This window comes from Podarcis raffonei, chromosome 3 (assembly GCF_027172205.1).
Source record: "Podarcis raffonei isolate rPodRaf1 chromosome 3, rPodRaf1.pri, whole genome shotgun sequence".
In the NCBI taxonomy this organism is placed as follows: Eukaryota; Metazoa; Chordata; class Lepidosauria; order Squamata; family Lacertidae; genus Podarcis; species Podarcis raffonei.
The window spans coordinates 92814838-92840332 of record NC_070604.1 but is presented as its reverse complement, the minus strand read 5'-3'; the positions used below and the strand labels follow the sequence as shown (position 1 = coordinate 92840332).

At 44.1% G+C, this 25495-nt stretch overlaps 1 protein-coding gene across 1 annotated transcript in view; it reads right to left on the bottom strand.

The window, feature by feature from the left end:
* The window catches only part of ITPKB (inositol-trisphosphate 3-kinase B), an 85231-nt gene that overhangs the window by 50578 nt on the left and 9158 nt on the right, over positions 1-25495 (bottom strand). The gene's annotated exons all lie outside the window — the stretch shown is intronic.

Sequence of the window (25495 nt, the reverse complement as noted above, 5' to 3'; positions counted from 1 at the left end):
CTTCAAAGAAAACTCTAGCACACAACACAGTGAGCTACTGGGTATGTAAGGTCCTGAGCTTGTGGAAGTAACTGTCATGGCCAACGCTTCAGAGCTTTGGAAAAGCAGCTTTATTCACTGCGGCTTGTTAAAAGTCTGGAGGCTGGTGGTGATTATTATCTGAATTTTCACCTGGCTGCTTTCTATTTGTATTGTGTGCTGTTTTGACAATAAGGTGTGGTCCTTTCCTCTGGAGCAAAGTAACCTCTCTGGAATGGAACTAAAAACAAGCCTGTAAATCCTGGAGAGAGGTAAGTGCCTCAAACCATTTTCCTGTACGCTTAAGGAGGATCCTAGAAGCAGAAATTGTGTTCCTTTCTCATTGCAAAAAGAGAGAGAATCCCACCGTCCTGTCACCACAGGATCATGGATTTCTGCTTCTGGGATACAATAGCTAGCCAAGTTCCAAGTGCTTTCCTTTATTCAGAACTCTTCACCAGAACTCTTAGTCCCAGAAAGAATTAGGATGCTCAAGTCCCAGGGTCAGCCTCTTCAATATTTTAAGTTTCACTCTGCCCTCAATTTGACATGCAGAAGGGCTGCTGCTCACCCATCCTCACCTCTCCCCACTCCAAGCACCCCACTGGGATCCCTTGTCTCCCATTAACAATAAGTCTTTTCTCCATCCTGTAGCTCTACTATTTCTGAGCACCAGAAGTGTAAAAACAGGGGCTGTCTTCTGCAGTTGCTGAGTTCATCACTACAAAAGGTCCTCTACACTAGACATCATAAGACAACCCTCTCTCCCCCCGCAAAAATTCAATCTTTGGGCCCTATACTTGAAAGTGCAGTAATTCTGAAATATCATACTACGGCTATGTTGTTTTGAAATGCCCTGAAACCATTTTTTTCCACTAAGTGTCATGCTAGATGGTTTCTTAAACTACTTCCTGTTCCAGAAAAGAAGAGGAGCAATTACAAATGAATTCAAAGCTTTTTTTAGAAAGACAGAAATATCTTAGAGAGACTGTTTTTATTTATGTCCTTAATTTGGGACATGAATTTGGGAGGCATACCAGAACATACCCACAACCTGAATTGCAGCGAGGCAAAGGGATTGCCAGATCCAGACTCCGAAAACACTAGAGTACTCAATACGTGCATTGTTGTGGTTCATCTCCACTGTGCAAACATGTATATCCCATCATTACACATGTCTGCACAGCCTGCCCTTTCTCTCCATGCAGTTGTCTGTCATGAGCATGTATGGCATGCTCATGACAGACAACTGCATGAGTGCAAGGGCAAGAGGCCAAAGAGGCTTCCCCTGTAACTCCAAGGACTATTGGAAGGCAATTCACGAGGAGCAAAAGGATGGCTGGTGGCCTTTCCCCTTTGGGGGAAGTCTAGTGGTGGAAGTCCTTTGGGGGAAGTCTAGTGGTGGGGACCCTGGCCCCAATCCAGACACTTTCCACATTAAAATATGTGACTACAACTAGCATGGAAATCTAGCGTGGAAAATCTAGCATGGAAAATATTCTTGATATTATCGCGTAATATTATTTATCCAGTTAATTATAGCAAGCAAATGTTCTAAATGTCCTAATTAAATTTGCTGTAAAGGTAAAGGACCCCTGACAGTTAAGTCCAGTCATGGACAACTCTGGGGCTGCAGCATTCATCTCGCTTTACTGGCCAAGGGAGCTGGCGTTTGTCCGCAGACAGCTTCCAGGTCATGTGGCCAGCGTGACTAAGCCGCTTCTGGCAAACCAGAGCTGCACACAGAAACGCTGTTTACCTTCCCGCTGGAGCGGTACCTATTTATCTACTTTTGTGTGTGTGCTTTTGAACTACAATTTGTTGTAGGCAGTGCTATATGTGTGCACATCTCTCTCTGGCTCCTAGGAAAACACTAGCTATTCCGGATCAGCATCATCAGTTGTTATAATTCAGAATCATATCTGAGCTATTTAATTAAGTGTTTCACATTTTATGAAGCTGCTAGCACAGCGTTTTGCATTTCAGTAAAAGTGACTCCTAGGACAGTGTCCAATGGCAACCTTAAATTCTGTTCTACACATGCCAACTTGGGAGTAATGTCATTGGGCAAAACAGGATTTTCTGGGAAAACACATTCAGGATCACATTGGAAGGAGTATTATAGGATCCTACTGCCTGCACTGAATGCTACCAGGCTGCAGAGTGACACAGTAGGCTGTGACGGAGACACTTGCACAGGGCTTCCATTCTTTGTCATAAGCTGGTTGAAAAGAAGACCTATATACCTTGCTCTATGCCCAATATCTTCAAAACTAATGAACTCTAGGACCTCTTAGTGTCTTGGTGTGACCGGTGTTTTGTTTTGTTGGGCAACTGCAGACAAAGTGTGCTGAACTCAGCACAGACCAAGCAATTTCCAAAGGTCAATTGGTGCTGAGTTCATTAAGTTCACATGGCAAGTTTAGCCTGTGGCAGTGCTACTGAAAGCAGAAGTGAAGGATGCAGAACAGCAGTTACCTTGGGATGAAAGAGTCAGATGACTAGAAGAGCTGCAGCTTCGTAGGCAGAGTGCATGGTTTTTATGCGGGAGGTCTCGGGTAGGCCTAGGGAAGACCCCTGCCTGAAATCCATAGAATGGCACAGCTGGAAGGGACCACAAGGGTCATCTAGTCCTACCGCCTGCAATGCAGGAATCTTTTGCCCAATGTGGGGCTCAAACCCATGACCCAGAGATTAAGAGACTCATGCTTTACCAACTATTCATAATCCTACCCTACAGTGCTTTTACAGAGCTTTCCAAGTCTAACATTGCCTTTAAAAATTAATTGCCACTTGGTCTTCATAGGTCATCATGCTAGCTGTTTAGTCTCAAGATCAGGACTTCTGCAAATATCTTATCATCTACCCCCAGAAAGAGGCACTGGGTAGTAGCCCCAAGGACAGTGATTTCCTGTTCTATAACCTTAATAAGAGGTCATATAAACAGAGCTGGTCTCCCACTCACTCTTTATTTTAAAATACAGTGGTATCTCGGGTTAAGAACTTAATTCGTTCTGGAGGTCCATTCTTAACCTGAAACTGTTCTTAACCTGAGACACCACTTTAGCTAATGGGGCCTCCTGCCGCCACTGCAACGCCAACCGCACAATTTCTGTTCTCATCCTGAAGCAAAGTTCTTAACCCGAGGTACTATTTCTGGATTAGCAGAGTCTGTAATCTGAAGCGTCTGTAACCTGAGGTACCACTGTAGTAATTTTGGAGTTTTTTTTCCTCACAGCAGGATTCTTTTGGTGAGGGGAAACGAATACATAAAGCATAGCCAGTCTGTCCCAGCCCTCCTATGTTTTCCTTAGATGTGCCACTCTCACCATGTTTCATTCAGAAAATGCTCTGTAAAATTTTATTTTCCATACAGTTATCACCAGAGCCTAGATGATATGGCCAACCCTCCCCTTCAAGTGAGCAAACAGGAAGGCAAAGTTTGTTTTGTTCATCGTTGGGCTCTACTTTTTTTGTCACCTGTTTCCTCCCTGGGCCCTGAAAAAGCAAAGCAAAATCTGCTTAATATGTGTATGTCCTGTCTCTCCTTCTCAATCAACAAAATTCATAATTTCCATAAAAGGCCACTTAGCATATCATTTTAATTATATTTTAATTCCATTCCATACTGTTCCAAAGCATAAGGAGGACAAATAGGTGTCAAGAAACACTTTCAGGCCAATTCTAATTAGTTCAAGGATAAGCCCGTTGAGTCTGATTCTTAAGTTTAGTTAGATGCATCTCAGGGGAACACTTTTTGGACAAGCTACATTCTGTAACATTTTCCACAAGTCTTTCCATAAGAGTCAATCCAAAAAGCCACCCATGGATACAAATCTGTATGTTGGAACAGGTCCTCAGCGAAGCTGAACAGAACAGCAAATACTTTCAATTTCCTCTCCCTCTCTTCCTCCCTCTCTGTAACTGGAAAGTATGTTGTTTGCTCAAGTTATGACAAAGCACTAGCTCACTGCCTGGTATTGAATGTCCATCTAGCAAATCAGTTGAATAGCCCTACTGTTAGTGTCTGAAGGAATGAATGGCTTGCCTCCTGGCCACATGCAAAATTCAGACCTTCCTGCAGATTTCTAAAACTGATGTCTGGCTGCTGTGAGTTTGGGCAATTATTTTCTCTAAATGTACATGTGTAGTTCCACTTCTTAAGGAGCTGTTCAAGTCATCCAACACCCCACATCCACAACTATTTATTACTTCATGCCACAACGTGATTCAGTTTCAACGGTAGTCAAGCTTTGTTGTCCTCAGTTTAAGCTGTAGCCCTTCAGTAATAATAATTTAATAATATTTTATTACTTATACCACACCCATCTGGCCGGGCTTCCCCAGCCACTCTGGGCAGCTTCCAACAGAATATTAAAAACACAATAAAACATCAAACATTAAAAACTTCCCTAAACAGGGCTGCCTTCAGATGTCTTCTAAATAATAACAGGATGGCATTAGATCAGAGGTATGCACTGAGCAGCCTTTTATGTTGCATCTTAAAGGTTAACAACCTTATAACAACCTTATTGGTCCTGTGGGCACCTTTGCAAACTGGAAAAACTGCTTGGGACACAAGAGCAACACACTTTTCTTTGAAGACCAATTTCAGCAGGGAGGGAAGAGAGAACAGGTACCAAACAAACCCTGCTAGTAGGCCAGAAATTTACTGCCTTTTCCAGTGGCCTTTCTTATGCCTATCTATCTATCTATCTATCTATCTATCTATCTATCTATCTATCTATCATCTACATACAGCAAGAGAGATGCTAAAAGGACCTTATGTGTGCACATATACCATCTCAAACCGCAGGAGCTTTTAGATTATAAAAATAAGCTCAGGGCTATAACAGGCACATGGTAAATCCATTCTGACCCGAAGGTACTGAACCTGAACTGCCAACCTACCACTGTCTGCCTCCAATAGAATCATAGAATTATAGAATCGTAGAGTTGGAAAGGATTCTGAGGGTCATCTAGTCCTACCTGCTGCATTGGTTGAATCTCAATTGAAGCATCTATCGCAGATGGCCATCCGACCTCTGCTTCAAAACCTCCAATGAAGGGGAGTCCAAAAACCCCCAAGGGAGTCCGTTCCACTGCTTCTGTCCAGCAATTTGTAAGAAAAGGGGACCGTTTCTGCTTGAAAAATCAACGTATATACAATATGTCAATCATCTGGTGAAGTACAATTTGTCTCCGTGCCTATGACTATTTCTCCAATTACACAACAGGATAATATATATGCAAAGGGGAAGCTGTACTATGCAAGGTTCCAGCATACTGCACAGAAAGGCTGCTATGTCAAATATTTAGAGCAAGCACTGACAGGTCTGTTGTTGTTTTTAACCACGAACATCCTTTTCAGATGTTGACGAAAGGATTCACTTTGGTTCCTATATTGGGGTGTTGACTGAAAGCTTAAGAAGAATGCCAAACTTTTCCCCTTTTGCACTGGCACACACATGATAAGATTTCAGTGTGCACACAGGCAAACGTGTGACATGCTTACAAAATCTGACGTGTAATGGTGTGGCATCAGACCACCAAATCTAATACTATCTGCAACATTCTGGACAAAGCGTGAAAGCATTGGAGTTGTTTAAACTACTGTACTTTTTCATTTGGCTTTTAAAAAAGTTGTTTCATTTTAGAATCTTTTAAACTTGCTTTGAAATCATTATACGCAGTTGATGTTGAGTGCACAGGCCTTTGGAATGGCAAAAAAGGACCACCTGGGCTGAAATAAATCTAAAGAAGACCAAACCCATGGATATTCACTCCAGAGTAAGTCCCACAGTCTAAACTGGGGCTTTCTCATAGACACCTGTACATACAGTTACAGACTGAGACAACATTTCATATGGTTCTGCATACATTTCTGTAAAAAAAAAAATTGCTTTCAGAAGCAGCTTGGGCTGCAATTATAACACCACTTAGCTGGGAATAAAACTCATAGAATCCAACAGGACTAACTTCAGGTTATTTAATATGGTTTTATTATTGCCCACTGCAAGCCAGGGTTTTGTGAGTTTTCCTCATGTATTTTCCAGACCTTCTTTTGACATTTTAAAAATGGGAGCACAAACCTACACAGAGTAACAAGGCAAGGGGCTCCTGTATATTTAAGTTAAAGCTTCCTTCTTGCAATTTCTGTCCTTTTATTGCTTCCTGTTAAGATCAGGAGTAGGATTACTGTTGAATAGCCTGCTAATTGCCCCTTGCACAGTTCCTCTTACAAAGCAACCCTAAGTGTGTCCTCTCAGAGGTAAGTCCTACTAAATTAAATCTGGCTCACTCCCAAGAAAGTAAGTTTAAAATTACAGCCTTCATGTTAGCTTTGCTAATTAATTACTAAAATTAGTTTTACTAATTTTCTCTCCTATAGATATATATAGATATTCTGCTTCCAACTGAGGAAAAGCAACGCTTCAGCAGTAAAAGGTGCTGGTGTTGAAGCAACACGAGACTCCTCTTCATTTATATATCTTACTTATTATTTGCAGACTTCTCCTGTAATCCCTTCTAAAGTCATGGTTATTGTTTCTTGTTCCATTTCCATGCCAAATTGCTGTTTGATTTTCCATTTGAAATTATTAAAGGATCAGATTGTTTATCTTATCATTTATCTCTCCCTGTTTGGTTTCCTACTGGTAGGCTCTGATGGGACGGGAAGGAGAATCGTTATTCAAGCTCCTTTCTGTATTATCATTAAAGACTGTTTAAAATTATTACTTGCAATCTGTAAACGCTGCTGACTCTTTGAATCTGAGATTTATTACAGAAAGCATAAAATGCTACAACATGTCATTGGATTAAGCAGCCCTGATTCAGCTCCAGATGTGGAAGAAATACATAACAAGAAATCCTACGGAATTAGGCATTTTCAGACTGAGGTCATCAATTGCCATAGAGAGGATAAAAACAAATGTAGTTGAGCCTGGAAAGAATGCTGCTAAAATTGGAAAAAACATTTAATATGAGTAGCCTACGGGTACAATAACACCACACTGTAACTTAAGAAAATCCCGCAGCACAAAGCATACCAAAAGGATTGCAGACTTAGCTTTTTAGTTTCTGGATCTCCAGGAAAGCATAGCTTCCCTTCTTTCTTTCCTCCTCTGAGATTTGCCTTCCCAGTTCCATAGGGTCAAGCACTTCTGCCAATGTGCCCTATAGAAACTATTGTATAAATTGTGCTATTACGGCTTCATGGAAGAAGGAAGAAGCATAGTAAGTTTATTCATTGCCCTCCTTACCAAAAAAAAGCTTCTAGCAATGATAAACTATAGAAAGTACAACTGAAACTTAACCAGCTGTTACTATTAGTAAGTGCTAGTTATATATTTGCATAGGAGGTAGGAGCGTGTCTGAATCACAATGATAGATCATGGATTTCCATTTGCAACTTGTCAAACAAGCTGCACTTGCTAGAACAGGAAGACATTTTCTTATGATGTACATAACCATTTTGGAGCAATACAACCATGCAATAAAATTGCTTCTTACGCTATCTCAGTGGTGTTCCGTTTCCACAAAAAAAGACACCCAATTCACAGGGCAATTTCTTAATATGGCAAAAGTCACCAACCATGAATGGGGGGACAAGGAGAACTGAAGGAGAAAGAAACTGCCCAACAGCATCACAGAGCGCTTGCAAGAGGGTAAACAGAGAACTGCAGGAGGAATGTGTCTCTTTCCTCAAGACTGCTGGCACTTATCAAACTGACTGGAAGACTCAGCACCGTGTCAGCAGAGTAATGTGTTGCTATAGGAGGAGTCTTCCCTTGTGATTGTGGGGATGGCTGCTACATTGGCCGTGTTCAAGCAAGTTATATTGGGGCACACAAGATTTTCAAGACGTTTTTGGCAACCAAAACCAACCATTTTGTTTAGTGTGGTGGCATGGCAATTGTGCATAGCTTTGCAAAGAACAGGTTTGGTGGTTCTGGACAGGGGTCTTTTTAACTTATCAAATGTTAAATGGAAAAGGTAAATCCAAGCCAAATGGGGATGGCGGCATATTGATGGCCACTGCAAAGAAACCCAACAACAACCAACCCCTGCCTGAGTGAACTGCACTGATTCCATAATGAGCAGTTATGAACTCATTTGCACACATCCTTTGTCTAGGCAAGGAGTTACTGAGCAGAGAACAGGGTCTCTTTCTTTACCCCATTAGCTTTTATAGGAACCAGCTGCCACTGAAATTTACCCATTTAAAATGTAAGGATTTGACTCCAAGCACAAGACTTAGTAAATATCACAACATGACCAAACTTTACTTTAGTTCCTATTTGGCAAATGTTGATCAGAGGGCTATTTGTTGTTGCCTTTCCAACTAACCAACAGTGTTTTATTCTCCTTGTTATCCTCAGAAGCATTATAGGCCATAATAAATGGGAAAGCAGCTTCTCTGCAGGCATGATGGAGGTAGCCTCTTCTTTTTTAAGTTAGAGGACTTGTTCACATTCTGAGTGGTGGAGCATGCACTTCCTATTAAATTCTCTGCATCTCCAGGCAGAATCAGGGAAGACGCCTGTATGAAACGCTGGAGGGAGAGCCACAACACTGAGAAGGGAGACCAATCTCACGATCGGTATAAGGCTGATTCCTGTTTCTAGAGTGCAACAAATTCAAAGAGCTTTAAAAAAGGAAGGGTGTTCAAGGCAAGTCTGCTGCACTGATAGAAATTTCTTCCTGGGTAGGATCTCGTTGAGATGGAGAGGTCTCATCGCACATGCTGGGAGGGTGGGTTGTTCTTAACACAGCTGGCTACATATGTGGACATATGTATTCATCTACATGTTATGTGCCTTTTTTAAGTTACAAAAACTATTGCGGTGGCAAGGAAGCATAAACACACCACTTGTTATGGGCACTGTCCCAAAGGACCCTGTGCCAATCCCACTAAAATGCACACATCTGTAATTGTTTTGGATTTTTCCTAGTATTCTTTGAAGAAATGTAGAAACCTCTACACAGCCAGATTTTCACATTAGCCGTGAACCGTTTTATGCACTGCTCCCACCAGGCCCTGTTAGCTTGCATCCACTCTGAAGGCTCAGCTTTATAGCTGATGTTTATGGGCATTTCTGCCAACATGAAGCAATCACAGCCAGTGGCCTACACATTCATTACTGCACCTGATATATGCTGTAGTAATTGGCTTTAATGAGATGGCGAGTGGCAGGCAGGGTGCTACTGCACTTGTGTTCATGGCAATCAAGCAGAGCTGGCCCTACTGTTAGGCAGAGTGAGGTGGCCGACTCAGGCGGCAGATGCTGAGGTGGCAGGGAGCAAAAGCAAGAGGCTGGTCAACAGATTTCCAGCCATGTGGTCTGTCCACCACTCCCTAAGCCAACCTACTGCCCTCAGGTGGATCGGAAGCCACCGTTCCCTCACTAGTGTTGAAGTAAGACTCAGTTGCCAGTCTCTGTTCTACATTGAATGGGAGGGGGGCATCTTAACATTTACCTCAGGCAGCAAAAATGTTTCGGGCCTGTTGCAATGTCATAGTTAACTATATTTTTCATGATGTGGTTTTGGTAATGTTTGGGCCTTCCTTTTAACATCTCACCCTCAACATGTTGGCTCTCCTATGGGAGGGCAAAGGCTTACAAAGTAATTTCCAGAAAACAGTTACCGTATTTTTCGCACCATAGGACGCACTTTTTCCCTCCTAAAAAGCAAGGGAAAATGCGTGTGCGTCCTATGGAGCGAATGCAGGCTTTCGCTGAAGCCTGGAAAGTGAGAGGGGTCGGTGCGCACCGACCCCTCTCGCTCTCCAGGCTTCAGGAAGCTATCCGCTAGCCATGGGAGACCCAGCTCTCCCACGGCTAGCGGAGCGCTGCATTAATCCCGAAGCTTGGGGCGTGCGGAGCTCAGTGCGCCCCAAGCTTCTGGGTGCCGGCAAGGTCTCCGCTAGCCGTCTAGACCTTGCCGGCACCCAGAAGCTTGGGGCGCGCTGAGCTCCGCAGCCCCAAGCTTCGGGATTAGCGCTCCGCTAGCTGTGTCTAGGCTGCGGATAGCAGCCTGCTTCCCGGAGCGTCGGGCGCCCTGAAAGCAGAGCGCCCGGCGCTTCGGGAACTCATCCGCAGCCTAGGCAACCCTGCGGGAGATCCCGCAGGGATGTCTAGGCTGCGGATAGCAGCCTGCTTCCCGGAGCGTCGGACGCCCTGAAAGCAGAGCGCCCGGCGCTTCGGGAACTCATCCGCAGCCTAGGCAACCCTGCGGGAGATACCGCAGGGATGTCTAGGCTGCGGATAGCAGCCTGCTTCCCGGAGCGTCGGGCGCCCTGAAAGCAGAGCGCCCGGCGCTTCGGGAACACATCCGCAGCCTAGGCAACCCTGCGGGAGATCCCGCAGGGATGTCTAGGCTGCGGATAGCAGCCTGCTTCCCGGAGCGTCGGGCGCCCTGAAAGCAGAGCGCCCGGCGCTTCGGGGACACATCCGCAGCCTAGGCAACCCTGCGGGAGATCCCGCAGGGATGTCTAGGCTGCGGATAGCAGCCTGCTTCCCGGAGCGTCGGGCGCCCTGAAAGCAGAGCGCCCGGCGCTTCGGGGACACATCCGCAGCCTAGGCAACCCTGCGGGAGATCCCGCAGGGATGTCTAGGCTGCGGATAGCAGCCTGCTTCCCGGAGCGTCGGGCGCCCTGAAAGCAGAGCGCCCGGCGCTTCGGGAACACATCTGCAGGGTGGGGAGCCCTGCAGGAGTTCCCTGCAAGGCTCCCCAAGCTGCGGATAGCAGCCTGCCGCCCGGCGGGTGGGGCGCCCTGAATCAGAGCGCCCCTCGCGCCGGGCAGACATCCGCAGGGTGGGGAGCCCTGCAGGAGTTCCCTGCAAGGCTCCCCAAGCTGCGGATAGCAGCCTGCCGCCCGGCGGGCGGGGCACCCTGAATCAGAGCGCCCCTCGCGCCGGGCAGCCATCCGCAGGGTGGGGAGCCCTGCAGGAGTTCCCTGCAAGGCTCCCCAAGCTGCGGATAGCAGCCTGCCGCCCGGCGGGCAGGGCGCCCTGAATCAGAGCGCCCCTCGCGCCGGGCAGACATCCGCAGGGTGGGGAGCCCTGCAGGAGTTCCCTGCAAGGCTCCCCAAGCTGCGGATAGCAGCCTGCCGCCCGGCGGGCGGGGCGCCCTGAATCAGAGCGCCCCTCGCGCTGGGCAGACATCCGCAGGGTGGGGAGCCCTGCAGGAGTTCCCCGCAAGGCTCTCCAAGCTGCGGATAGCAGCCTGCCGCCCGGCGGGTGGGGCGCCCTGAATCAGAGCGCCCCTCGCGCCGGGCAGACATCCGCAGGGTGGGGAGCCCTGCAGGAGTTCCCTGCAAGGCTCTCCAAGCTGCGGATAGCAGCCTGCCGCCCGGCGGGTGGGGCGCCCTGAAGCAGAGCGCCCCTCGCGCCAGGCAGACATCAGCCAGCCCCACAAGCTCGGGGGACAGCAGGGAGGCGCAGCGCCACTATCCCGCTGTTCCTCGACCTGGTTCGGTTTCCCTGACCTGCTTTTGGGGGGGGGGAAATAAAGGGAATTTTTTTTTCCTTTATTTCCCCCCCCCAAAACTAGGTGCGCCCTATGGTCCGGTGCGTCCAATTGTGCGAAAAATACGGTAATTTCCCCACAGTGACTGCTGAATTCTAACACGTGTGTGTGGAATCTTGTTTGGGCTCCATCCATCTAAAACTAGTGAGAATAACTAGATGTATTCAGCCACCAGAACATAAACATGAACTTTGAGAATTATGCAAGACTGAGGCCACTGTGGCATTTTATAGCACATCCAGGTGCCAAGATAATCAAGAGTGTGACTTCACTGCCACACAATGACTAAACATTAGTACTGAGCTAATGTTTTCACTAAACATTTAGAACATAAACCTGTTCTAAAACAAGATAGCAAACTGGCAGGCATGGAAATTATGGCACAAGTGCTCAGTGGTGTTTTATGTCTTCACTTGTTCTAGCGAAGGGTAAAGAAAGATTGAGATTGTAATTTCAGCTACTGTGTATTTTAATTCTCTGAAGTTTCTAGGTTGCCAGCTAACAACAGCTGGTCTCTATTTTAAAGAAATGTTTTCTTTATGGTGATTCCTTTAATTAATTCCTAGCATCTTACTTTAAAATGGGGGGGGGATTAAAACGGTAAATTAGAAAGAGATAACTCTTTTTCAGGGGCATAACAACAATGCACATTATGAATGGAAACACTGGCTGCCAAAGATCAACATCCTGACCCAAATGAGTTCCACCCTTTATACTGAGCCACCACCCTAGATGTGTTTTCAAAATGCAAACTTAGGAAGTCTTCTCTCAGTCAGTCAGAGCTTCCTCCAACTCCATTTCCCCCGAGATACACATTGATGACCATTTAAAAAAATACAGAGGTTACAAATCAGAGCAAGGCCCCCATCCTCAAAGTAGCACGGGGCTCCTTCTGAGATATATCACCACAACCTTATTTCCAAACATTGCTATTTTTATCTGGAGTAGAGAGGCAGGAAGCAGAGGCAGGCAGTAGCCAAAACTTCCCTAATTTGGTGCCCTCCAGAGGTTTTGAGCTGCACCTTTCACTATCCTTGCTCACTGGCCCTGCTGCTGGAGCTGATGGGAGCTGGGAATCCAAAACATCTGGAGAGTACCGGATTAAGGAACACTGCATATACAGTGGTACCTCGGGTTAAGTACTTAATTCGTTCCAGAGGTCAGTTCTTAACCTGAAACTGTTCTTAACCTGAAGCACCACTTTATTTAATGGGGCCTCCTGCTGCTGCCACGCCGATGTAGCACGATTTCTGTTCTTATCCTGAAGCAAAGTTCTTAACCTGAAGCACTATTTCTGGGTTAGCGGAGTGTGTAATCTGAAGCGTATGTAACCTGAAGCGTATGTAACCCGAGGTACCACTGTACTTTAAAGTTAGCCCAGCAACAGTGGAAATTGAAAATTTCCTCTGTGACTGTAGGTACATTTGTAGCTCACTATTGGGTCTTCAATCTCCTTTCTGTCCTTTTTTTGTTAGCTGCCTCGGCTGTCATCTATCAGGTCCTAAAATTCTGCCAGGCCATTAAGGTGAGCGGGTTCAAGACTTTTCGATGGGAGGAAAATGTGGACTCTCTTCCTCTGGCTACTTTTACTGAGCTGGACAGCAGTCTGCCTGCCCCAATCAATCTGCTGTCACTTTTTTGCAGACTACAAAACTCTTGCCTTGACACAGCAGAGCTTTTAAGGAGAGACAGTTGCAGCCCTTATTTTGTTGGGAAGGGGGGCGGTATACTCAATAACTCTCTCTTTCTACTGGAAGCAGATCTCTTGGAAAAGCAAACTGTTTGCATCCACTCTCTGAGTGTGTGTCATTCAGGGATAGGGCGTTTGATCCAGGGAAGTTAAACTATTTTCATTGTTTTAGACTGTACACTCTTCGGGGTAGAATTCCTTATCTGAATTGTGTGCAGAGCAATGTACACTGATGGCACTATATAAAGATATGTTAAAAATAAGCGGCCAGAGGAGATGCTCACACAACAATACAAATGCACTACACAGGTTTAAAAAGGTTGGCAACCTCCTGTCTAGCACTGGCTGTCTTCAAACCGAACAGCCAAGAGAAATAGATGCTGTTTGTTGCTTATCCTCAGCATTTTCTTATGATTTCAGAGTTAAACGGGCAGCACCTGACTCATGAACAGCTTTTTTGGCTGTGGTTCCCTCCCTCTGGAACCTTTTGCAACTAGAATTCCTTTCGCACAGCTTTCATCAGCAGCTCAGTGCACTTTTATTCTCTAAAACCTTTAATGGTAAGTGTTGATTTACTCTTTGGGAATTTATGATTATTATTTTTTAATTACTATTTTTTTGCTGACAACCGTCGTTTTAATTTGCTGTTAAGTGGTTCTAATAGTCTGCTATTATAATGGAATTTTATGTTATTTTAAAATATTTCTGTGTGCATTGATTTGAATGCTCAGGCTGGAAAACTGCATCAGTAAATGCACAAGCATATACAGACATGCAGATACAATCCATGTTTCACTCTTGCTTCTACCCAGCCTCCTGCCAATCCCTTTTCTGAACCTTCCCTCCAAAGTCTTCAAGGAGATTTTCTGGATATGTCCTCTAACCCAATTCTGGTGGACATATCCATTTTTTCTCCTATTTTTATTCTGGTATCTCCCCCCATATGATCTAGACTGCTATGACAGCCTGCCCCACCATTCTCCCAAACTTGCATGAAAAAGGCTTGCAAACCCTTATCTTGAAGCCAAGCTCAGCTTCCCTAGGCTCAGAAGGCAACATATACTAAGCTCCATATTGTTTAAGATACCCTAAATAAAACATTTAGGATTCATTAATTTCAAGAAACCTGGTCTGCACCCAACCTGTGGTAAATAATATGAAACTACCCCATCTGTGAAGGGACGCAGGTGGCGCTGTGGGTTAAACCACAGAGCCTAGGACTTGCCGATCAAAAGGTCGGCGGTTCGAATCCCACAACGGGGTGAGCTTCCGTTGCTCGTTCCCTGCTCCTGCCAACCTAGCAGTTCGAAAGCATGCCAGTGCAAGTAGATAAATAGGTACCGCTGCGGTGGGAAGGTAAACAGAGTTTCCGTGCGCTGCTCTGGTTTGCCAGAAGCGGCTTAGTCATGCTGGCTGTACGCCGGCTCCCTCGGCCAATAAAGTGAGATGAGCGCCGCAACCCCAGAGTCAGCCACGACTGGACCTAATGGTCAGGGGTCCCTTTACTTTACCTAAATAAAACATTTAGGATTCATTAATTTCAAGAAACCTGGTCTGCACCCAACTTATGGTGAATAATGTGAAACTACCCCATCTGTGCCACAATCACTAACTCTGTTTCCTGATCCTGAAAGCTCCTGCTGAACTGGACCAAGAACACACAGTCCCAGTCACCCAAGAGTGTCTGGAATAATCTCAGTTCTAGCATTACTCTTTCACAAGACATATCTCCCACAAACGGAGTTTCTCTCACTTCTCATTACCCAAATACAATTGCACCCAGAGAAAAAAATGATTTTTTAAAAAATATGGCAAATTAATGGCGGGTGTTTGTGTTGGCTTTTTGGCTGCGTAGAACAGGAAAAACAGAAGCAAAGGGTCTGACTTGCACTTGGCTACAACGTGTCATATATAAACAAAGCTCACTTCAACTTTATTTCACAGTCACTGCCAGTCAAAGGAATGAATAAGCTTTCGCTTTCAATAGCTAGCAAACATTACACACTCTTATACCCTGGCTTCCCAAACAGTCATGCTGTTTTGCTAATGTTAATAGAGGCTTGCACTTAAAAGCAGACAGCGATCTTAGGATCCCTTGCATTGTATGTGGAGACGCAGATGTCTGAAACCAAATGGCAACTTGAAGAAGAGTTTGGGGGCTGAGCATCCAAGCCCCACCCCAATATTCCTGTGTGCTCCATGCAGGATCCCTCACTGAGTTATCAGGGGTCCTGATCATGAGGAGCCTTCTAAATGTGTTTAGCTGAATCCACTTTGAATCCCCCTTAAGCCTTTGCTACTCAGCCCAGGAAGATCAGGAGTGAAGTGGGGAATAGCCAGCTCTCCCAGAGACACTGCAGGTGGTGCGTGCAGACTTGCGGTCCCTGTTCAGGTTGCCATTATTGATTGTTGCACATGAGTGCTAAAAGCCTTTCACAGTTATCTGCACTTAGCAAAGGAGATGCTGGAACAGTAAATCTTAACAGCAGCCTGCATATCACATGACATTTACAGCAAGAAGGCCTTCACTTTCATGAAATGTTTTGAATGCCTAGCAAATAGTTCCACATTCCCCAGCTGCTGGGATGCTCTGGAAGCCACAGATACGGAGCCCCAATAAAGCTTTCATAGCAGGAATCTGCTAGCAATGAGTGACAATGGAGGATTAAAGTGCTGTAGCAATTATCTTACATTTTGGGCCACAATAAAGTATTGCACAACCATCAAGGACTGACCTGTTTCAGGGCAGGAGCAACTCCAAATGATTTTGGTGCCACTTTCCTCTGGCTGGAAAGTGTCAGGCAAACAAATTGCAAAAATTAGCAAAGGCCAGCGGTATTCTGCTCTTCAAAAAAAAGCAGGCAACCCAAGCATTCAAAACTCTTTGCCAAATACAGAATTTGTATTTATTGCTCTCGCATGAAAGCTGAAGGAAGTTCACGATACCAAATCTTGGAGCATAGATTTTTATTCCAATGTCTGCTTTAAACTACTTCTATGTGCCAAATGAGTTCCAATCCTCTAAGAAGGATAGGACCTGTATATGGGTGAAGTGATAATATTGCCATGCCAACACCAATGAAACCAAGTAGCACCACAGGGAAAAAATAAAGGGCATTTTGTTTCATATGCTATTTAGAATACAGCTTATTAATGACTTGAGGATATGTCTGGTTGACATGGATAGACTCCAGAGAACAACTATAAGCTGAAGTCTTGGGAATAAAAGTCCCAGGTGTGAGAATTTTAATCCAAACTGAAATGTTCCTCATTATTCGACAGTTGATCTGTAAAATAACTGAATCTTAAGATGGCCCCTTTAATTAGCTTCATAGTATTATGCCAACTCCAGTGTCTTAATTTATAATATGATGCACTGTCCACTTTTGTTTTGATAACCTTGACATTGCTGTTTCGTTGCATTTTTCAAATTGATTTCACAAAGTTACCATTAGAATGTTATATTGTTAGGGGGAAGGGAAAGGTGGGATATAAATCATCATCATCATCAGTGCTATTTTTCTGGGGAAAATAGGTGCACGAACTCACCATGAACATGAACGTCTCCCTCCTTCTCTTAAGAATGGCAATTGTGCCCACCTGAGAGGTGCTGGAACTGAGTTCCAGCCAGTGCCGGCTAGGGGGGAAAAGCCCTGGTCTTCAAAAATAATTAAGTTTTCAGTTTTGGAAGGGGGAAAAAAAGCACATTTTTCACTTCACACAGCTGTAGCATTTGATAAGGTATGGACACTGTCTGCTGAAGGCTTATTGCATGTCTAAAGCTACTAATGTAGCCGAAAACAGTGCACAAGGAATACTTGCAAAAACCATGAAAGAGGCAGTGTGCCTCAGGGAAAGTTTTTCATAGAAGGGCCATGATATCTATAATTGTTCTCATTCAACGGAAAACTTTCCCTGAAGCACACTACCTCTTTCCCTGTTTTTGTAAGTATTCCTTGCGCAGTTTTCGGCTATATTAATAGCTTTAGACATGCCATAAGCCTTCAGCAGACAGTGTCCATACCTTATCAAATGCTGCAGCTGTGTGAAGTGAAAATTTTGCTCTCTTCCCCCCCCCAAAAAAATGAAAGCTGATATTCTCAGAGGGACACTACATTCTGCAAATTCCATTTTGCGTGGGATGGGAACACAAGAACTGCCTTGCTGGGTAAGACCAAGGGCTCATATAGTTCAGCATTCTGTCTCCAACATAGCCTAGGAAGATACTTCTGCAGGGTTTAAGCAGGGCATTAAAGGGATGGTCATTTTCTGCTTGTCCTGGACACCCTGTGCTCAGATATGCATGGCCTCTGAACATGAGAGACTTCGCCCTTAGCTGTAATAGGCAACAGCTATGGATGGATAGATAGAAAGGCCTATTCTCCTTGCCTACTGCTTGGTCTAAGCTACACTTCATCAACATATCTTGTGCCAGGGAGTTCCATCATTTGTCTAACCATGTGCTATGTAGAAAAAGTACTTCTCTGCCCTGAACCTACAGGCAATTGACTTTATAGGGTGAACCCCGACTTTTAGTGCACAGGAATGCTTACAATATACCAAATAGAACTTAGTACCTTGAATATGTAATGCCTGCTCCCTAACAGTCATTCCATGAGGCTGCAGAAGAGGGAGGGGTGAGAAGCAGTGGCGTAGCGTGGGGGGTGCAGGGGGGGCCGGCCGCACCGGGCGCAACATCTGGGGGGGGGCGCGATCGCACTCGAGTGCTAAAATCCACGGGTTAGGGGGCGCAAATTACTTGCCTTGCCCCGGGTGCTGACACGCTACGCCACTGGTAAGAAGCAGAGCTATTTCATCGGCTCTGCTGAGTTACCAGCTGCCTTTGGTTCTTTTTCTCCCTCATCTATCACCTAGCAATAGTTGTTCCATCAGACTACCTGAACTGTTTCCATCTAAATTAGTCATCCTTAGAACTTCAGAACTAGTGACTCAGTTTGCTTTTTCCTCCTTCTGAACCCCTTGTTCTTTTTGTGTCATGCCTTTTAAATTGTAACTCCAAGGCCAGGCATGATCTTGTTTTCTTTTTATTGATCTGCAAGCTTTTCAGCTGACGAGCAAGGTAAAAAAATACATGCTAACTAAAAACCTATTACCTTCATCACCATAAATCTGCATTGTTGTCCGAGCCCTACTCCATATAATGCTTGCTGTGTCACTGCCTATAACGTGGCAGCCTCTATACAACATAAAACATCTAATCAGTAAGGGGATGAGCACTCGATTCAATGCTACAAGGCAAAAAGCAGCAGAAATGCAGAAAGCTAAAGAAACAATAACAATCCGATCAGGTCTTATAGCAATGAAATAGAAATGAGCTTTCCTACAATACCTAGAAAAGATGGAACTATTCATAAAGCACCATATAATAGGAATTAACTTCCAGTGTTGGCAACTAATGTGGTACAAGTGATAGTTCAAGGGATTTGAAAGTACCTAATCCAGAGACAGCTGAACAGGGTGGAAAGGCTGGGTGGAGTAAAGGATTAACATGTGATTCTGTCTCTCTCTGTTGATTCTTTGCGGTTCTGGAATGTAACCCTGACAGTGTTCCAGAGGAGTAATGGGGCCTTTGGCTCTAAAAGGGTTCTCCATGCCTGGGCATACAACATTATAATATTAGAACACATTTATGATGACTCATGCATGACAGGTACACCATGTAGTCAGCCTCAAGGGCTCCCTCCAGACAACTGCACTAAGCAACACCACTGATGTATTACATTCATGGATCACTCTGTCCTCCATCCTTTTGGAGCTGAATATATTCCTCTCCAACTTGCAAAACACAGATTTAGTAAAGCCCCACACTCTGGCCAGATGGTATAAGCAGCCAAGCCTGTCAAAGATGTCAAGCTCATCACTCTGATTCGCCTCCTCTTCCTTTGGAATAACTGTTACAACATGCCCTTTCCTATGCTTATGTGCTTTGGAGCATATTTCAAGTTTCCACAACAAGATGACACTGTGACTTTCCACAATGCCGGATTGCCGTTTGTGTATCCTTCCACCCACTTTTAGATCTCTAGACTGCTTCCCTATTGAAGCAAAGTGGTGTGCAACACAAACATTTGAGCTCAACAGGTTTCCCTTTCATGCAAATAGCCCCAGGTTAAATCCCTGGCATCTCCAAGGAGGGGCCAGGAATATCCCCTGTCTGAAACCCTGTGGAAAGCCACTGCCAGCCAGTGTAAAGTAAAGGTAAAGGGAACCCTGACCATTAGGTCCAGTCGTGACCAACTCTTGGGTTGCGGCGCTCATCTCGCATTATTGGCCGATGGAGCCGGCGTACAGCTTCCGGGTCATGTGGCCAGCAGGACTAAGCCGCTTCTGGCGAACCAGAGCAGCGCACGGAAACGCCGTTTACCTTCCCGCCAGAGCGGTACCTATTTATCTACTTGCACTTTGACGTGCTTTCGAACTGCTAGGTTGGCAGGAGCAGGGACCGAGCAACAGGAGCTCACCCCGTCGCAGGGATTCAAACCGCCGACCTTCTGATCGGCAAGTCCTAGGCTCTGTGGTTTAACCAGCCAGTGTAGACAATGCTAAACTTGAAGGGCCAATGGACTGATTCAGCATAAGACAGCCTTCTGTGTTCCTTCTCCATTTCAACAAAATGACAATAACTACAGTCAATGCTACAGGATTGTTATGCAGGAGTAACGTAGCAGCTGCATACCAGTTTTTATATGAGTATGGTTGGGCTGAACAACTTCAGAGGTGGCTACGAAATACTAGACTGATTTAATCATGTATTGTCTCTCACAGTACAGCAGCAAAAATGGCATCTTCTTCAGGGCTTGAGGATATCAAGCTAAAGTTGGGGGCAGGGAGATCAACCATACATCGCCTTTTATCCGAGATACTTGCCTAGCTAAGACACTTGGTGCTGTGGAAAACAAAATAGCTTTAGGTGATACTGTGTTGAAATGTCAACACAAGGTCTTCCCCACAGAGAACATCCAGGAGTTAGTATAGACAACCGGATGTTCCTGAAAGGTTCCTTAATCAGGCAGTGTACGGCCTCAGAAAAAGGTCAGAGCGAGCCTTCTGTTGACTGAGCACTTAAGTGTACATCCCAGAAAGGTATTTTCCTAATGCATATCACCACCTCTCCTGTGTAGGTAGTAGCCTAGCCCAAAGTAGAATAACAAACAAATTTTCCTCCAGGGTTAGAATGGAGAGCAGTGTGATTTCCAAAGTTTTAGTAGACTAAAAGATCTCACAGAATAAAATAAAATATAAACACATTTTGACAAAAGAGTTGTTAAAAGGCTGGCAACAAACTTCTGAGCCACAAGCCAGAAACTGATAAAAAATATGTTGCTGCTTTGCGAATGTTGTTCATGCTGCCATGTCTTCAACCTTTCAGGATCAAGATGCACGAAGTTAGCTGAAGCAGATACTTAACTAGATTACAAGCAGACCATGATGGTAAGGTTTCAAGTTACATAAAGGCCCTTTCAGGACAGAAGTGCTGTATTAAATATATGTATGTTCCATTTGGAAATAACACAAATGCAAATAAGACATGTTTGCAACTGCAGAACTATTGGGAATGCACAAGGTCCCTGGAGGGGGCAGAACATATTGTAAGGTTGGGGTCAGTTTGGTCATTCAAGGTAGCAGGATTACATGGAATAGGCTGCATTTGGGCTGCCAGGTTTGAACTACTGAAACATCGTTTGCTGTCAATTGTATACAGAGCTGTATGCTCAAAATCCATTTTGTCATATATTGTCAGTTTGGCGTGCAGTCAGATTTTATGATTTCTCTCCTGTTGTACTCACTTCAACAAAATCTAACATTAAGAGATCTCATAATGTGTGTGTGTACATGCATATGCCAATAAATATGTGCCCACACTTGCACTCCGACTGTCACGGGAGAGGCCCACAGGATTGCATTTGCACATACAGGTAACTTGCCTCATATGCGGGGGTTATGCTCTCAGGGTGCTGCATATACGCAAAAATGTGTATACTCAAACCACCCCCTGGAGGACACAAAATTGTCTCCACATGAGCAGTCCTACCTTTCAGAGCTGGCACGTTGAATGGGTCTTACCAGCAGCAGCCCAAGCAAGGTAGAGAGATTATTAAAAACTCTTTCCAGGCCAGGAAGACCCTGAACAAAGAGAACTTTTAAGCTCTTCACCTTCCATACATTTAATTTCTGTGATTTCAACTGGCTAGCCGTGAACCATGTACAATTGAAATAACACATGTTAAACGTGCAAGTTACCTGTATTCAGATACTCACTCCCTTATACATTTTCAATGGGCAGGAACAAGGTCAAGATATCCATGAATTCTTTATTTCATGAATGAGTCCTGCTGCTCTTTTGACTAATCAGGAAGCTGAAGAGGATGCTAGATGAGGTGGGTTAATCTAGTGAAATCTTGTTCTTGAACGAAGGAAACCTGCAAACCAGCTTACTTCCTAGTGTTAACTTGCCCCTGCCCAGTGTCTCCTTACCAACAATCTCTCTGCCCATCCCATGCACCATAAGGGGGGGTCCCACTCTCTAAGGACAAAATAGTCAAGGTACTAGACTAATAGGGACGCGGGTGGCACTGTGGTCTAAACCACTGAGCCTCTTGGGCTTGCCGATCAGAAGTTCGGCGGTTCGAATCCCTGTGACAGGGTGAGCCCCCGTTGCTCTGTCCCAGCTCCTGCCAACCCAGCAGTTCGAAAGCACACCAAAAAGTGCAAGTAGATAAACAGGTACCGCTCCAGCGGGAAGGTAAACGGTGTTTCCGTACACTGCTCTGGTTTCAGTGTTCCGTTGCGCCAGAAGCAGCTTAGTCACGCCGGCCACATGACCCGGAAAAACTGTCTGCAGACAAATGCCAGCTCCCTCAGCCTGTAAAGCGAGATGAGCGCTGCAACCGCAGAGTCGTCTGCGACTGGACCTAACTGTCAGGGGTCCTTTACCTTTACCATTTTACTAGACTAATCTACCTTATGTCCTTGCCTTGCCCAGAATATAAGGGTGAGAAATCCTACCTTCTGATACTGATAAAAAGATAGCCTTCTTCTTGCTGTTGCTCAAGTACTGGCAGTTAGTCCTTGTTGTTTATCAGAAAAATATCAGATAATCAGCCAATCTTGCACAATGTGGCTGGGTCAATATTTAAAGCATGAAAAAAGGAAGAGAGTTGAACACCTTAATGCTGCTATAACCACAAATTCCCACACACAAAAGTTATTGTGCCACAATGCATTTCTGAAATTATCCCAATACTTGACAAGATCAAGGGGAATCTTTCCTCAATATTTGGAGAAATCTCACACAGCATGTATTCATATTTTACAATAAGCACATATTAGGCAATTTACTACCCAACAACTGCAGCTAAGCTAAGAGGTAAATTACAGTAAAATTAGTTGCAACAAAAACAAGTATTGTGGCCCCTCAATAATTAACAAATGTATTTTCATATGAGCTGTCACATACTGGAGTCTGCTCTAAAGAAGTGGGCTTTAGCCCATGAAATCTTGCACCACAATACAGTTGTGGGTCTTTAACCTAGGCGGTCATAAGCCTAACAATTATTGCCATTTGCTCCTTTGCATCACACCAACACTAAACTGTCTATTTTCCATTGATATTTTGTTTATATCTATTTTATTTTAGAAACTAGATCCCGCTTTTTCACAATCTAGGTCCCAAAGTGGCTTACAACAATAAAATATACAACATACAAAATTTAAAGCATAACTTAAAGCATAACCATAACTTAAAGCATAACCAGAAGTTAAAAATCTAAAATCTTTTTTAAAACAAAGAAAAATATCTAAGAAGCATTCAGGGTGCAATAGCCTCTTGAAATAAAAATCTTGGCTAGGTATCTAAAACTCAGCAGAGACAGTCCCTGTCTAACTTCTTGTAGGAGGGCGTTCCAGAACACTGAAGGCCCAATTGCTCATTTATATGATTCGTGCTTCTGACCCATAGGAAACCACTAACACTGCTCTCCCCAACGATCTCAGCGATTGACTTGGGGTGTGAAGGGTGATGTAATCCTTAAGGTATCCTGCGTCTAAGTTATTCTACACTAGTAGAAGAATCTTGAACCTGGCTCAGTAGTGGATGGGAAAGTAGTATGGGCCTTTTAACATTGGTATCATGTATGCCTGTCACTAGTCTAGCCGCAGCATTCTGCACTACTTGAAGCTTCTGGACCAGCAGAGGCTGCGAAGGGCAGCACCATATGGAGCACACTGCAATAGTCCAGTCTTGAGGTTACCAATGCATGAACTACAGTAGTCAGGTTATCCCTGTTCAGGAATGGCCACAGGTAACATACCTGTCAGTGCTGATAAAAGGCACTCCTAGCCACAGGGGCCACCTGAGCCTCAATTGACAATGATCAAGAAACTTGATGAAGACCATTCCTGGAGGACCCACCCTGCACTGACATACAGCAGCTGGCCTTGACCCTAGAATTCTGGGTACAGTGGGTAGATTTAAAAATCACAATGTTGACATGAATGATTTTTGGACTAGGGAGGAAGGTGTCCATGTTGAGCTTTAATTTTTTTATGCTGGTGGATTGGAGTATTTTTTGGTTTATTGTTAAGGTGTTGCCAATATTTTCCATCACTGTTATGGGAAGTGGGTGTTTTAGTTTTTTCCTTTTTCCAAAATGTTGTATGGAATATGAATGTGTTATATGATTCCCCCACCTTTTCTATGATATTTATGTATTTTTAAAAATGTAATTCATTTGCGGACTGTTTGGGTGACAAGCAACTACTAAGTTTAAATAATAACAATAACAATAATAATAATAATGATTTATGAACAATCTGCTCATCTTATGCATGTCTATAAAGACGGACACGAGTATGATTTAATATAGTTAAATGATAGGTTTGCTAAAATATTGTAATAGAATCCTTAAAATCAACAGACTACCATATATTTGCTAAGCTTGTGGATGTTGCCCTTGAACACATTTGAAGATGAAGACATTAGTTCGGTTAGGTAAATGTGTCAAAAACATTATTTTCTCCCTTTCAGATACTTCTTGAAGTCTGTATGGAACTTCTCTTATAGTCAAACAATTTTCAGGTTATGAGTGGCTATGACTTCTGTGCAAACAGCTAAGTCAGACAGAGGGAGCATGGTACTTGCTTTGTCTTTTACTTGAGAATAAAAGCATGAAGCATTCCTGATTAATAACAGCTGAAGGGGTCTTAGCAATGAAACAGAAGAGTCTGGCAAGCTAGAAAGTTTGGCTTTTTAAGAAGATGACAAATAATGATTTTTTCCTAATCATCTGGGACAAGTGTTAACAGCTGAAGCTCTCAGCTCTAACAAATGCCCTGAACTATTTTTCCCACTGTGAGATGACTTTCTGCCCTCATCTTAGGTTGGAAATCCATATGGAATTCAATTATGGGCAGCTGGACACTTGGACTCAGAGGCCCACAAGAATCTGAAAACCATCAGGACGGGTGCAAAAAAATGCATCCCCACCAACACCCCGTCTGTATTTCCAGTCAACAACTGCAGTCACTGTTGTGGGATTCATATGAAACTAATTTGATCATACTGAAGTAAGTGTCCTGTGTGTGCTGGGGAGATTTAAATGGAAGGTGTGTATGTCTTTTTAAATGAAAATCCTATTTTTGAAAATTCAAACAATAGGGGTTTTTTTTATTTCAGAAGTAATTAATTATAGTTGTCTCTCCTATATAAACAAACATGTTAAAGTATCTTAAAATATCTTAAAACCTAATTATGGCCATCTATCAAACAGAGTTAATGAAAGGTTTGTGTAAAAAAATAACACTGGGTGAAACTATTTCAGTTATAATGCTAAGCATTATAAATGACACAAGGGAAGCATGTATTGAATTTATTATTGCTGATTTCCTCCTGGACCCAGAGTCTAGCAAGCCGTCACTGGTACTAGGATCCAAAAGATGCCATCTTGTATACTGCCAGGATCATCCACAGAGCCCATATGGGTGATCATGTACTCCTAATTAAACCCTTCAACTTCCTGAGTTCTGCAATATGTTCAGTTCTCATGTTATGAATATTTATGAGCCTACTAACCAAATGCCATGGACATTTCTCTCAATCACATTAATAAACACTATTTTGCTCAATAGATAATAGCCCTTATGGTCTCAATACTTCAAAGTGAAATTCTGTGCAATATTTTTTCAGAAGTTCAGTGGGGGTTCCTTCCAAATAAATATACTCTTACTTAGCCATCA